At 38.1% G+C, this 16,591-nt stretch overlaps 1 long non-coding RNA gene across 1 annotated transcript; it reads right to left on the reverse strand.

Moving 5' to 3' along the window:
• Window positions 1-823: 823 nt before the first annotated feature.
• On the reverse strand, window positions 824-16,304 carry LOC144366361 (uncharacterized). The gene is made up of 4 exons (XR_013425435.1): window positions 15,863-16,304; window positions 8,431-8,629; window positions 5,370-5,483; window positions 824-1,657 (listed from the first exon to the last, which is right to left on the reverse strand). It is a non-coding gene; the product is annotated as an uncharacterized LOC144366361 (long non-coding RNA).
• Window positions 16,305-16,591: the final 287 nt, after the last annotated feature.

The raw sequence follows: 16,591 nt of genomic DNA on the forward strand, positions 1-16,591 counted from the left end.
GATCACATTTTTTCTTTTATTTAACTTTATTTTTCTCAAAAAAATTCTCAAAAATTGTTCTCAATTATGACTATGAAATTATTATTTAATTAATTATTCAGTTTTATAAATTGCTTTTAGTTGTAGTTGGACACCATACCTTTATTTTGTTTATTTATTTTTATGTGGTGCTGAGGATCGAGCCCAGTGCCTCACACATGCCAGGCAAGCCCCTGCCACTGAGCTACAACCCCAGTCCCCAATCGTTCCTGTTTTAATTATATAGTCAAGAGCTCTGGGGTTTTGTTTTTTAATTGAATTTGCATGTCTATGTAAATTAGATGCTTCTCTAATATTCACTAGTTTTGATACACAGGCGTGATGCTGTTTCTGTTTTGCCCTAACTCACACTCTTTTCAGCTGTCTTTTTTGATTTCTTGCTCTGTTAGATGGACCACCTGTCGGACACCCGAGCACATCTTCCATCTCCTGCATGCATGACCCACAGTCCCTGTGCCACTGGGTTCATCTGCCCCTGAAGAGCACCCCACATCTAGAATCCAGAATCAGGAAAATTGTTTTTTTTTTAGCCCTGCTTTGGGTCCATCAGCAACACTTCTTTGCAATTCCGTTTTGCACAAACCTGAGCTCAACATTTTCTTCCACATTTATCTCTATCTGTTCGACCTTACTGTCAGGAGAATTCGTGAGTTCTTCTACTTCAGAAATTTTGTATTTCCAGTATCAAGTCTACTATTCATTGCATACGTCACGGTTCTTATTTGAATACTTGTGTATTTAATCCCCACATATGTTGGTCTGATTTTAGAATTTCACGCCAGCTTATTTTGGATCCTGTATGCAAATTCTTTTAAGGCTTGTTGAGAACATAGTCAAAACCATTAATTTTTTTTCCCCTCCCGTTTCTTGAGGGAAATCTCAGGGATACCCTTGCTTTGATTATTCTTGCATATGATGGTGAAGCATATAAAATTTCCATATTCCAAACACTATTCACTTACAAGCGTGGCAATTTTATACAGTTTAATTTAAAAGAAATGCCTGATCTTTTTCAAAACCTGTGACTCCAGCTTTCGGAAGCAAGTCAGGGCTCCCCAAATGGGCTCACAGTTCAGTCAAAATGAGGCAAGCTTGTGAGACTGGGTACTACCAGGTACTACCTCTTCATGTCCAGGTACATTCAGGTACTTGGGAGAGGAAGTGTTTTTTGTAAGATAAATATGTATTTTCTGTTGAGCATCCCTGAATTCTGGGCAATGGGGAGGAAGCCAGAGTTACAAGTAGTCCCCACAGTGAATTTTGTCCAAGACTTCATATCTCTTTGTGGTGCTAAGTTGAGTTGCCTGTTTTTTGGTTGTTTTATTTTGTTTTGTTCTTGGTATGAAGGAGTGAACCCAGGGGCACTTAACCACTAAGCCACATCCTCAGTCCTTTTTTTAATATTTTATTTAGTGAGACCCTGTATCACTGAGTTGCTTAGGGCCATGCCAAGTTGCTGAGGCTGGCTTTGAACTCATGGTCTTCCTGCCTCAGCCTCCCAAGCCCCTGGGATTACAGGCATATGCTACAAAGCCTGGCTGCCATTTTTCTTGTCACTAATGATAGAAGATAAAGCCAACTGGCCACATGTCCTTTGTTGTTGCTGTGGTAACCGGATCTGACAAATAAAAAGGAAAGAAGCTCAGTTAAGTTTGAATAAACAACAAATAATTTTCTAGCATTTTTGTAACCTACAGAGTATTTGGGTCATACATGTATTAAAGAAGTTTTCATTGTTGATTAGAAATTCACCTCCGTCTCATTCCTGTATTTTATTTACTGCTGAGCCCAGCCAGGACATCAAATGATGCTCAACACAACTAGGCAGGCAGCGCAAATCAACTGGTGTTGACATGATTTGATGGTGTTCTTTTGACATCCTTTAAAGGAGCATAATTGGTGATGTCTAAATCCTACTAAAGAGGCCGGATTGGACTCCAGCCCTTGCTTTCCTGAGTTCTTGGATACAGGGACCTGCAGGATCTCCTTGCCTCCTCTCCAGGAACACTGCCAGGAACGGTCACCCTCTGATGTTAGGGTCTGTAAACAAGTCAGGATGGTGCCTGGCATTTGCCAGAGGGAGTGATTTGTGGGGTGGCGCCAGCGAGCCATTAGGTGTGGAGATTCCTTATTGGTTGACTGCTGTATCTAGTTTATGTAAATTAAGATAAGCTGTGTGGAATGTATATATACCCCTCCTGTTCTACAATAAAGGGCTCCCACTCCTGCTGTATCAATGTACACAAGTTGTTCGTCACCCCCCAGTTATTTTGCTGCAGCCGGACTGCGGCACTCTGCAGAGCCCAATATGGGTCCATCTCACTGCCTCTCATGTAAATTCCCCAACTATTATGGGAAATCAGTATCATCTTTCCTTCATTTGCAGGTTTTCTGTTGCTCGTTTTAAAGTGATCTGGGAAAGAAGAATATTAAAAGACCAAAATATAGTCATCTTGCCATCTGATTTGGGCCACCGAAAGTTTTTAAATTTATTTATCTGCTTTTATTGATGCATTATGATTATACATAAGAGCGGAAGTTATTGTGACATAGTCATACATGCACATAACATAATTGGATCGATGAAGTTTTCTTCACTTAAAACAAAATGAATTCTTGCCCATGGTCAAATGACCACATTCCACCTAACTGTGACACTTATCCTTAGGACAGTCAGTATTATTATGAGTGGACTATTCATCTGGTTGTAACAAAAGAGATTTTTAGAAAGAGAAACATTGAAAGAAATTGCCTCTTGCTGCCTATTTTGAATGTAAGGCCAAGGGCACACACTAAGAATTGATCAGTGACAATGTGGCATATATACACAACTGGTGTTGACATGATTTGATAATATTATTCAGCAATAAAAGAGAATAAAATCATGGCACTTGCAGGTAAATGGATGGAGTTGTAGAAGAAATGCTAAGTGAAGTTAGCCAATCCCCAAAAAACAAATGCCAAATGTTTTCTCTGGTCTAAGGTGACTGACTCATAGTGGGGTAGGGAGAGGGAGCATGGGAGGAATAGACAAACTCTAGATAGGGTAGAGGGACAGGGGATTAGAAGGATGGTGGAATGTGATGGACATCATTATCCAAAGTACATGTATGAAGACATGAATTGATGTGAACATACTTTATATATAAACAAAGATATGAAAATTTGTGCTCTATGTGTGTAATAAGAATTGTAATGCATTCCACTGTCGTGTATTTAAAAAATAAATCAATTAAAAAAAGAATTGCTCAGTGACTATCATGAAAAAGAACTCTTTAGAGGAACACACTAAAAAAAGCTTTGGAAACTTCACATTTAATACAAATTCTTATTTTAACACACACTAACCTCAAGCTTCAAATGAGAATTCATTGAGAATCGAAAAAAAAAAAAAAAAGACAACTAAGTAGCACCTGAGAATTTTTCTTACATGGTCTCCTCTATTCTCTTCCTTCATCTCTTTCTCTTCCTGGGTGATAACAAAATAGAAAACTTCTGTAGCATCAAAACAGGTGTCATACTCATTACTAGGATTGTATGTACATTGCTGATACATGCCCTATTCTCCTTTAAGTCATGGAGATTACAAGAAAAACATTCTTTGGAGAATTTTGCTTGTTTTTTTCTGACATTTGTGCATATTTCATGCTAGATAAATCAGATATTGACCTGAATATTGAGTATTCATGCTTCCATTTGCTACTTTCAGGCAACACTAAGGGTACCTGAACAAACCTGTTAGGCAGGTCTAAACATTATACAAAATTTCAAATCCATTCATTTTTACTTCAAAAGTATGTTGTTAATAAAACCCTGCTGTTCCTGTGGTAGGAAGTTTACTTTTCTTTCTTACTGTACAAAATAATTTTCATCTTTTAAAATTTTCATGTGAAATACATACGCAAAGTAAAAATAAAAAAATATAAAATAGCATAAAGAAAATATGAGAAGTTATCTTTAACTCCAATCCTATGAGACAAAAATGACCAGTTTTTAAAAATGACCATTTAATTGTGATAAAGTCTTTCTGCTCACAGACAGAAACACAAATGTATCAGATGTACGGACGCAATAACAGAAGAGCAGGCTTTATTTGAGGTGTAGTGAGCTCTAGTACTTTATTTGAATTTCTTGTTAATAGTGAAAGTCACCTTACAAAGGAAGTATGGTCATTCCCAGTGTAAAATGAAGATGTGAGAACAGAGAGGACATCACCTTGTCCAAAGTCACAAACAGATTAGCAAGAGGTGAGTCCAGCATCTGAAATGAGACAGTCTAACTACAAAACCCACAGCTCTGAGATGCCCCAGAAGAACCCTTGGTTTCACCGAACAATATTTCATGGACTCCTTCCTGTATCCAATGCTCACATCCCTTGCAAGGTAGCAGAGATAATCCATTAGCTGGCTCTACTGTGATTTAGGTAGACAACTTCTTCACATTGGCATTTACCTTGTTTTATTTTTTCCCACCGCCATGTTTTTATTTTTCACTATTATGGTGATTCTTTGAAGAAGACCCTTGAGAGTTATCTTGGCTAATTTTTAAGATTACTTCATTTGGATCAATTCCTAAGAGTGGAATTTGGAAACCCAGTTGAATATCTTGATACACACTTCCAAAATCCACTTCCTAAAGATCAACCCAAGCTACACTCCTACAAACAGTGCATGAGAATAACTTTTCCCTACCTTGCACCACTTAGGAAAACCATTTTTAAAACTTTACATTCCAAGACACTTTCAAGGCAAAACATCTCCTTCCATAATGAGCAGTCACTTCCGTGGTTTCCATAAAGCCCAACTTCTTTACCCGGCTACTCTGTCCTGGGACTAATGCTTCTCTTGGAAACACTTTCCCAGGGTCAGTGTGCCCAACCGTGGCCAGTAGGCGGTGCTCACAGACAGAAGAGAAGGATCTCTGGTCACACTCTTGAAGCACAGCCAACATTCATGTCACCTCAAGCCCTTGGACAATATAACTTGCTGTGGAAACCACTTGCTTGCTTGAAACTTAAACTATGGTTTTTACCAAGAATCCCTGAAGTTCAGGAGCATGGCTATTATTTACCCATGTCTTGGGGTCAATCGTGTAGGATCCGTGCGCCAGTGGATCCCTACACCCATTCAGCATCCATTAAAATATGTCTCAGCCAATCTTCCTTCCACCTGCTATATACAGTCCTTGTACAGAAGGGGTGCCTGTCAAAACATTATCTAGTGCTATTCCCAGCCCATATTTCACTTTTCTTTCATTATCATGCTTTTCTGATTAAAAAGGTGACTAAAATATTTTTCAGGTAAAATTTTCTTGGTATTTTCTTTCCTTACCTGAGCCCATTTTACTGTCTTCTAAAGTCTCTGAAATCATCCAGAGCTATGATACAGCCTTGTGCTTAATACAGAAAAATTTTTGCCTCTTTTGTAGTTTGGTTGTTCACATTTCTAAAAGCAGAATACAAATTAAAAGATGGAAATATAAAATATGAAAATTCCTGGATGTCCAAAATATCAGAAAAACATTAAATTCACAACAAATGTCAATCACAAAAGGTAATCTTAGAAATCTCTCTTCTGTGCCTATTAAAAATAATAAAATCCTAACAGAAAAAAAATGGACAAGTTGCCTGAATGGAATCCATAGAAACACAACTATGGACATATTTTTTAAAAATATTCAATCTAATTAGTTATGAAAGAAACACAATTGAAAATGACCTTTGTTCAAATCAGCAAAGAGTAGTTCAGAGTTAGCCATGATGGTTAGGATATACCAGAGGCAAACCACACCTGGCACATAGTTAGCAGACACACATAACCATACTAAGAAGAAAAGTTACAATGTATGACAAGAGCATGAAAAATATTGTATCCTTTGGTTAGCAACATGCCCCCAGAGATAAAAGGAAACATAGTCAAAGAGTATATATGAAAAAATTCATTTTGGCATTGTTTAGCACAACAAAAAGTTACACATCACCAAATATCCAATAAAGCAAGAAACTTTATGATACATATGTATTTTTATTATATATAATATATGTATATATTATATGTATATGCATATATATGTAGAAATATCTCTTCTATGCCTATTAAAAATAATAAAATACTAACAGGAAAAAAAAAGGACAAGTTGCCTGAACGGAATTCATAGAAACACAACTATGGACATATTTTTAAATGATATATGTGTGTGTGTGTCTGTGTGTTTATACACACACATATGTGTGTGTGTGTATATATATATATATATACACATACATATATTATATATGTACATATATAATATGTGTATATATGATATATACATATATGTATATATAATATGCATATGATATATACATGTATATATATCATATATATGCATATATTATATATGTACATATGTACATGTATGTGTGTATATATATATACACATGTGTATATATATATACACATGTTTATTTATATATATATATACACATGTGTGTATATATATATATATATAAAGAAAGGCAGAAATTCTGCCATATTTGATGGGTTTTTTCCTTCTGATGTAGTTTTAGTTTTTTACTCATACATTACTGTTTCTTACAGTTTGTATAAGAGATCACATTACTTTTATAGTTTAAAAAATAAAAAAATTTAAAAATCAACAAAATTAAGATATAATTCTTACACAATAAAGTGCATGCAAGTTAAGTGCAGAATTTAGTGATTTTCACACAATGACACCCTAATAGCACTCTCATGTAATACTTGCCACAATCAAAATGTAGGATATTTATAGTCTAATATTTCCATCTCCATGCTTAGTGCCATTAGTCAGCATGCTATTACTATGGACCAGCTTCTCTAAAATGTCATGAAAGTGGATCCAAAACATCTTTTTTTTTTCTTTATCTCCTTTCCTTCAACATAATATTTTTTGAGATTTAAACATGATGGTATGTGTATCAATTTGAGTTTGTTACTTTTTATTATTGAAGAGTATTGCTTTTGAAGATGTATGATTTGTCTGGTAACTAATGAAGGATGGGTGGTTGGTTTCTGGTTTTTTAGTTTTCATAAATAAGGCTTCTGGTCACATTTATGTCAAAGTGTTTCTGTGAATATATGCTTTGATTTTCCTTGGGTAAATACTTTGGAGTAAAACTTCTGGATACTGTTATATATGAACTTTTAACATTATAAGAAAAACCTGCTAAAGTGTGTTACAATGTAATTATACCAATTTACCTTCCCAGCATCAATGTGTTAAAGTTTGTCTTCACTTTTATCTCCCGGTGACTAAATTTGAGCATCTCTTCATGTTCTTATGACCATCTGTGTGTCTTCATTTGTGAAGTCTATTCTAATCTTTTCCTCACTTTTAAATGGAATGTTCACAAACTTCCTAGTCTTTGTATCTTCTACCTAAAAGTTCTTTATCAGATAAACATTTTTTCCCAGTCTGTGACTTGACATCTCGTTTCCTTAAAATGTCTTTTGCAGAGCACTTTGAGAAGTTAGTAAAGTGTAATTTACTGATTTTTCTTTCATGGTTTGTTTTTGTTGTCATATTTAAGAAATACTTCCCTCCCTGAACACAAGAAAAAAAAAACCCTGTTTTCTTTTTGAGGGATCTTACTTTTAGCTTTTATATTTATGCCAATGATCTATTTCTAGTTATTTTTTTGTACATATTGGGAGGTAATTTGAGATTCATTTTTTCAAATAGGTATCTAATTATCCTAGCATCATTCATTGAAAAGACTAATTTTTCTTTAGTGAATTACCAAAAAAAAATGTTCATAGGAATTCAACTGACTCTAAATATAAGCGTCTATTTCTTGATTTGCTATTCTGTGGCAATGATCTATTTATCTGTCCTTTCACCAGGAATCACCAGCTCTAACATCTCTGCCATCTGCATGTGCACATGTCATAGGAGACGGGCATCACCTCACTCCATGGATGTTAGAGTCAGAAGGCAACACTCTTGATTCTCAGTCAGTCTTCTAGCCAGCAAACAACATGAGCAAGTTAACCTTTCTGAATCTCAATATCTTCACCTATAAATGAGTATATTGGTATTCTCCTTCTAGAATCCTTCTGATTACTCCGTGTGATGATGGAGTAAGGGGTCTAGAACAACACCTGAGGCACATGTGGAAACCAAGGCAGATTGGTGTGTCTTGTGCTGTCCAGGCTCCTTCACAGAAGCCACCAAGGAATATTCCAGAGCATCTTTACCACTGGGATTTCTAGCCCTGATTTTATGTTTCTGATCATTTGGTTTTAATTTTGATTCTGACACTTAATTATTTGACAGCTCTTTGGTGAGTCCCATAATTTGTCTGAATCTCAGTCCCTCCCTCTGAAGAAGAGGTCACACTAATCATCCATCTTCAGTCACCCCCATCTCTACCTGTAGTATCTCGAGGGAGGTACAAGCTTCACAAGCCGCCATGTTGTTTAAGTTGGGCACAGGTCTTGGCATGCAGATCTAGATCGTTCTCAGAAGAAGAGGAATGAACAGGAGCGCATATCAAGTCCCATTGCCAGAGAGCAGGGATCTGGAGATCGGAGCTCTTGGGGACTGACGGAAAAATCTTGCAATGATTAACCTGGGAGAGAAAGATGGAATAGATAAATGATAATGGGCTTCAGAAACCAAAATACCTGTGGGAACAGGGAAGAGAAAGTTGTTCCAGAGGGTCAGACAGCATTAGCATGGAGCATGGAACATTGCTGAAGGAGGGGCAGGTTGCCATAATTGCTTCATGCACATATATTTATAGAACAGTCTGCTTTCCTACAGAAGCCAGCTCCCTGCCCACTCCAAGCGTCCAACCCCAAGTCAGATCGTCACCTTACAGGGGTGTTCTGTAACATCCTGCAATGAGCTCTTAACTTTTCTAGAATGCCTCTGAAATCCCCTCTAACTCTGTGATGTCGTGATTCTATGAAAAGCTTGAAAGAACTCTAGGGTCCATGAAAATTTACATCATAAAAATTCTCAGTTTCTAAAGCCAAAATAGCCTGTGAATATCCATCTTTCATCACGAGTTTAGGTACCAAAATAAAGGAAGAATCAAATTTTACCTCTTTTGTCATCTCTGCAAGCTGGGGGGTGGGGGGGGGTCTTTCAGTTCCAATGGTATTCAACTTTCTACCTCCCACCCCTGCTCCAGAACAATAAAAATTAAAAAAGATAAAATACTTTAAAGAAAAGAGGTCTATCTTTTCCCCCTGCACACTGAATTAAGTAAGGCCTACAGGTCTAAGAATGGAGGGAAATCAGACTATCAATAGGAACAAAATAACAGAGAACCATAGTAGCATTGCTCATAGTGCTCTCTAGCTCCATGCATATTAATCAGTATCTAATGTACCAATTGAACACAAACTTTTCAAAGTGAAGGTTCATTTTTTTTACCATGTTTTCTTATCAATTCAGTCCTTTGAAATAGTATTTTATAACACAACCTCAAATACTAATAGTAATCTATGATATCATGTTGCATTCATCAAAGATTTTTAAGTGAATGGTTAGTTCATCTGATTGGCATGAGACAGCCAGGTTAAGTTAATAAAATTCTTCTGAATCATGATTTATAACCGATAACAATGCTTAATTACAACTGCTGTAGATTAGTTGCATTATGGCTCCAATTCTTTATCCCTCCTGATACTCACACATTTTGTCAAGTGACCCTGGAGACCCTCCTATTTTTCCAGCCCACATGCTTTCCTTTGACCTCTAGAATGACTGGAAATGGCAGTGGCCTTCTGAGACCAGACCTTGCAAGTGTCTGCCCTGGCCATCTTCTGTCATATCCCCAGGCTACTTCACGAAATGACAAGGGACATGTTGAACTGAGCGGAGCTGTCCATCATCTCAGCCATGGCATCCTAAACCAGCCAACCTCCAACACGTGGGTGGGTTCCCACAAGATCAGCAGGGACCCCACATGAACAACACATCTCTGTACAATAACAAAGCTCCATGGCTGGATGTTAAGATGGCAATAAATATCAGAGTTATTTTGCAAGCTTTCTTGTAGATGATGTCACACGCCCATTATACTTTTAACCACTGTGAAAATCGACTCTGAACTGATTTTGTTTCCTTGCATATCATCAGAACCTTGGGCACCCCAACCTGCAAACAGACCTCCTCTGTATGTGTGATCACACCTAGGTAGCACTGTCTGTCAGGCTTAAGTTCACAAACACAGCAGAAATGGCTGCCTTCAAATACTGTCATGCTGATTTTTAGAGTCTCAAAAATCAATTTCTAAGCAAAATCCATTTCATGCAATAAATCTAGACTCAATAGAGATGTATGTAGGTCTATATGTGTGTGTGTGTGTGTGTGTGTGTGTGTTTGAATCAAACATACGCATTCTTCTTAAATGTCTTTGAACTATTATTTTAAAAGATACTAGTTTACAAAAAAACTTCAATAAATGAAAAGAAATAAAATTACATAGGCTATTTTCTTCTGTGTCATATAGTAACAGCAAAAATTTATGAAATATTTTAAACCAAAGTATCAGATTATATTTTTAAAAACTTTCCTAAAATATTTTACACAAAAATAATTATCTTAAACTATTAGTTAACTAGGAATGACTATATTTCTGGAACTTCTAGTCTGAAACCAGAAGTCATATTATACTTAATAATGAAATGCTTGATTTTCACTATCATACAGACAGTGGCAATATATATGTTGCATTTATCAAAGATTTTTTAAGTGAATGGCTAGTTCATCTAATCATTGGCATGAGACTGGCATGAGACAGCCAGGTTAAGTTAATAAAATTCTTCTGAATCATAATTTATAACTGATAATAATGCTTAGTTACAACTGCTGTGGATTCAATATATATAATGTGTAATAAAAACATGCATTTAGTACATTAATGTATCAATATTTATAAATCTTTAAATAACTACATTCTTATGCATATTATAGGAAAAATGATCTATTCAAATAAATGATATAGTTGCTGAGAATGATAGGTAGGTACACAGGGTAAGTGGGTAGGTAGGTTGATAGGGATATGGATATAGATCTTATCATAAATGCGATTTTTATAAGAGGCTAACACTGTTAAAAGAATGTTGGAAATGATCATCAAAAAAAAAAAAACCCTTGGAATACATTTGGAGTTGATTGGGGGCTAGTTTTACCCTTGGTTAATGCTAGGAAGAGTGGTACATTTATTCTGTGCTTGAAACAGTGTTATGGTCCAGATATGAGGTATTCCCCAAAATCTCATTTTTGTGGTGACAAAAATGTTCAGAGGTGAAATGATCAGATTACGAGAGATATAACCTACACAGTGGATTAATCCATTCATATGGATTAACTGGGTAGTAACTGTAGCAGGTTGAATATAGTCAGAGGAAGGAGGTTACTGGGGATGAGCCCATGAGGTTTATATTTTGTCCCTGGTGAGCAGAGTTCTTTGCTTCCTTGTTATGTTCTGAGCTGCTTTCCTCCACCATGTTTTACCTCATCTAGATCCAGGGATGGAGAATTGGCAAACCACAGAATGCATCTCTGAAAACTTGAGCCAAAATAACCTTTTTCTCCTCTAAGTTGTTCTTGTCAGGACTTTTGGTCATAGCAATGCAAAACTGATTAAGATAAACCAGTACTGTGAAGTGGAAAATGGAGCTTTTAATTGGAACTTGTTTCTATGTGTGTTATACCCTATTGTTAATTAAATGACAAAACAAAAAAGAGCTATATGCAATGGCTATCAACATTACAATTTATACTGGAAAATAATTTGTCTTGGTGCTTGTAAAACTCTTGTATAATTAGTTTAGTCAGTGATACTAGAAAATACCACAATAAAAATAATTCTGAATTGTTTTCCAACAGGCCTGTAGTTATGACAAACGCTCATACACACCATTTGTGTTTACTCTGTGGAGAGATTTGCTTATTTTGTTTCTGGTCTCTATTCCTTCCACACAAGTTATACTTTGATTGCATCAGAATCATTTCTCAGCCAGAAGCAATTCGACCTTGCACAATGAATGGGAAAACGCTCTAGCAATGTCTGCGAGGGAGGTAAGAATCATGCATCAAGACCACAGATGGGCAGATGAGAGTTTATCTTCTCTTCCTCCCTCAAACTACTGTCTGGGAGAGGTGTTAATGATCAGTGGAATGGCAACATGCTTAATGTAGTCAGAAACACAGGAAAAAGAACCAGTCTAGTCAACTTCTGAAAACTGCAGGGCTGGATACCCCTAAAACCAACCCAATAAAAATGAGTAACAGATATGAATCATTAAATTCAACCCAAAATTACATAAACATATAAAGAACAAGAAAAAAAGTGGAAATTCAAACAGTGGGACATATTTTTCCACTAGATTGGAAAAACTGAAAAAAAAATCGATAATATTCAATGTCAACAACACTGTCGGAAAGGGCTGTTAGGTAGGTTAATTGGTACAAGGCTGTAGAAGCTGGTGTGGTCGCAGGAATCAGAAACACAAGTAGCATGGAGTAGAGAGAAGGTTTATTTTTTTTTAACACATAAAAATGTGGGCGGGGGGAGGGTAGAAGCTGCAAAGATTGGTTCAGCTGTTGTCTTCCAATGTTTGTGCTCTGCCAACCCAGAGCTTTGGCTTTGTATACCTGTGCTCATTGTCCTGTGCGGAAGAAATTGCTGCTGCAGCCCGTGGGGTGCTGCATCAGACTACCCAGCAGGAGAAAAGGTCCGGGGCCCAAAGCCCAAAGCCCGTGGTCCCCCACCTTCACCTTTTCATCTGGAAGGGACACCAGCAGTCTTCCCCCAAGTCTCCCTGGCCAGAGCTGAGACTCATGTTCACTCCTAGAAACTGAGATGCATGTCCATTCCTAGAGCCAGAGCTACTGAAGAAGCAGGAGAGATACAGAAGGCCTAGCGCCACCGAGGGAAACCAGCTCTTGACTGGGACGTGAATTTGTGCCAGTCAGAAATTCTGAGGGGCCAGTTGGGTAGTAGTATCCACCATCATTTAAATGAGTAATATTTCTTCCAGGAATTTGGGCCATAAAATACATACATATTTTATATATAAAATATTCTTCCAGAAATACTGTGTAGTCACATACCCACTCTCTATCTATCTGTTCTTCCAGAAGGATTGTCATATGAACATGTGTGAATCAGTCATCATAAAGCACTGAGATTACAGGAGCTCACGAAGATGAGAACAAACCATCGGTCATCAGTCCTGGCTGCGTGGTGGAGTGTCCCATGCTTTCCTAGATGGGGACCCGGTCTACTTGCAGTCAGGAGGCGTGAGCTCTGAAACATGACCCAGGCAGTCCTAGAAGAGAGAAGGGCCTTTACCATTCCTTAGAGCCTGCAGCAAATGTCTCTCCACCAATTCTCAACCCATGGGCCACCCTCCAGTCCCTGCCAACTACAGAGGAGCAGATAAAGTACCACTGCTCTCACACCCTAGGTTAAGGGGAAAGATATTAGCACACTGATTTCAGATACAGTGGAAACCAAGACAGGACCAACTGTCTCATGATGGGATAAAGATAAAGAAAACGTGGCATATATACACCACGGAATATTATTCAGCCATAAAAAGAAGGAAATCCTGTCATTGATAGCAATATAGATGAAACAGAGGGGCATCATGTTAAGTGACATAAAGCAGGCATAGAAAGAAAAGTACTGCATGTCCTCACTCCTGGAAGCTAAAAAAAATAAATATTTTACTGTGGCCAAGAGCAGAAGCTCAGAAGAGCAGAGGGGAGGATGGGTAGAGAGAGGTTAGATAATGATTGCATAGGAGATATTCATTCTAGTGTTCCTTAGCACAGTGGGGTGACTATGGGCCACCAAGATTTATTACATATTTCAAAATAAGCAGAAGAGATAAATCTAAAGTTTCTCAACACAGAGAAATGATAAATGTTTGAAGCGGTGGTTGTACTTACTATCTGGATTTGATCATTACACATGTACACGTGTATCAGATTATCATATTATATCCCACAAATACGTACCCTTATTGTGTGGTTACAAATAAAAAAGAAATATTGCTAATGAATGTTAATTTACAATGTGTCGGAAAATCTGGTTCACGAGTGGTCCACCTTAACCATGAACAAAAGTACAACTAAAAAAAAAGTATAAACCAAACTATGATTAAAAATTCCCAGGGAGAGCCTTGTGTGATAGAAAAAGTTAAAACGAATATTAATTTTATAAATTAAGAACTCAGAGTTAAAAGAATGATATCACATAAGAAGAGGATATCAGAAAGCTCTTTTCAGCCAAGGAAACAAATTGAGAACCAAAAAGACTCACCCTTACTAGGATAATAAGTAAATAAATTAAAAACCTTGAGCAATAGATTACACATAACAAATAGACAAATGCAATTCATCATCCAAATGGGTAGAAAATGATGAATAAAATACTGCAGAAATGGTTAAAGATACAGTTTGTCTGGGTAAGGACAGTGGTCGCCACACAGGCAAATATTTTTCTCGTGCTGACACCTCACTATAACCATCGTCATAATCATGGTATGTCAGAGAGAACAAAGAAAAGTGCCATAACATCTAGGGAGCTGAAAAGCATATAAACCCTCAGCCACAGAGTTGGCAAATCCAAGGACAACGTGATCATCAGCCAGCAGTGTAGGAAGCTGAGACAGCCCAGATTGCTTCTGAGTTCTCAAAAGTTACAGGAACTCTTCTCCCTCTGGAATTGGGGGCAAAATGGAAGAAATGTCCATATCAAAAAGATATCTGACAGAGCTGTTTGCAAAAAAAAAAAAAAAAAAAAGAAAGAAAGAAAGAAAATATAATAATGCTTTCAAGATTCGGAAGGCAACTATCTCTCATCTTGAATTCTATAGTTAGCCAAACTACAAATCAAGTACAGTCAGATTAAAGACATTCCCAATGTGAAGGCTCAAAATATTTACCTCGTGCACACTTTGATAAGAAGTTACCAAAGGATGTGCTCCTACAAAATGAGTGTGTAAACCAAGGAAGAGGAAGAAGTAGGGATGCAGAAAACAGGTCATTCAATGCAGGAGAAAGAATTCTCTGGGGAATTCCTGAGGAAAAGTGCAATCTGGAAATTAGAGTTATGCTCTAGATTAGGAAGCAACAATCCAGCCTGAAGTAGTGTGTCTCAAACAGCAAATAGGCAGGAAGCTTTCTTCCCAAGATCCCTACAGCCAGAATTCAACCTGGAATGCTTGGGTGCACCTGTTCCAAATTCTGAGTCTTGGATTGTTTAACGCAACTTGTGTTGCCGAAATTGCTGCTCTCCATCCATAATTCAATGCACCAACACTGGATCACCTAAGTCCCTTTTTCCAAATCACATAAGTGTACGTCAGTCACTTTTATCTGCCAATTAAAAGTGGGCCATGATGAGATGTATTTATCCAAGTGTTCCTGGATGTGCTTTGTAACACATCAACTGCCAAGCCACAGGGATCTATGACTTTGACAATACGTGCTCAGTAGCTGGGGTTGGAGACCCTGCTCCACAGAGTCACTGAGACACCCAGGCTGATGAGCTTTCTAGTTCTTAACATGCGGCTCCCACCAATGCTCTGGCAGGTGCACAGAGAGTTGGCCTGGCATCGGCTCTTGGATCTTCCACCCAGAAGTAGCACACACCTCCCACACTCCCACTGCCTTGGCGACAGCTAGAAACGTGGCCCCACCTAACCGCCAGAGTTCCAGGAAATGTGGCAGACCACATGAACAGGGGGTGAGTAATCCACATCTCTGCGGCAGACGCCGGGAAGCAGAAAATAGAGAACAGCTCCATCGCTCTGACGACATTTTAGTCACATACCCAGCTTCTGTCCCACAGCTCGATCCTGCCGGGTGTCCCATTTGGGTAAGCTCTGTGTTTTCCGGGGCTCAGTCATGACCTCTCCCACAGGAAGCCGTTGTTAATTCTAGGAGAAGGTAAAGCTCCAGTAGGACCCTGAGAGTGTCCACCCTCGTTTGCTTCATTCAGAGGAGACCCTTCCTGACATAACGAGGGCCGTACTTGCTCCTCAGATTTTCAAAACGAAGGCCAGGTTGACAGCATGGGAAAAGAGCAAGTCAGAGAGAGAGAGACGGAGAGTTCACTCATGGGTAAAAAACTACTTTGAAAAAATAAGGAAATTTTAACATAAAAGTCAGAGCAGGGGCGGACAGGGGTGTGCTACACCTGGGAAAAGTACTGGTGATAGATTTTCCTTCCTAGCCTGGGTGCTAGGTTCTGGGCACATGGGTGTTTTGTTTTATTAATGTTATGAAACCTATTTATCTATCCACCTAACCCCTGTGTGTTTTTATGCGTTTTTCCATTGGGTGGTAAAGGATTAATCTTGCCCAAAGAAAATTTTGGCCCTTGATCAGCTCCTGGGAGGTGACCTCCTAGCCCTGAGAACGTTCTTCTTGGTACTAGTGTGTTTAATTACTCTGGGACCTGGAGCCACACCAGATAGTGCACACTGGCAATGTGATCGTTGGTGCCGGCTGTGGGCTGGAACTACAGACTTGACCTCTGGAGAGGCTGGAGATGGAGGTC

Source organism: Ictidomys tridecemlineatus, chromosome 8 (assembly GCF_052094955.1).
Source record: "Ictidomys tridecemlineatus isolate mIctTri1 chromosome 8, mIctTri1.hap1, whole genome shotgun sequence".
In the NCBI taxonomy this organism is placed as follows: Eukaryota; Metazoa; Chordata; class Mammalia; order Rodentia; family Sciuridae; genus Ictidomys; species Ictidomys tridecemlineatus.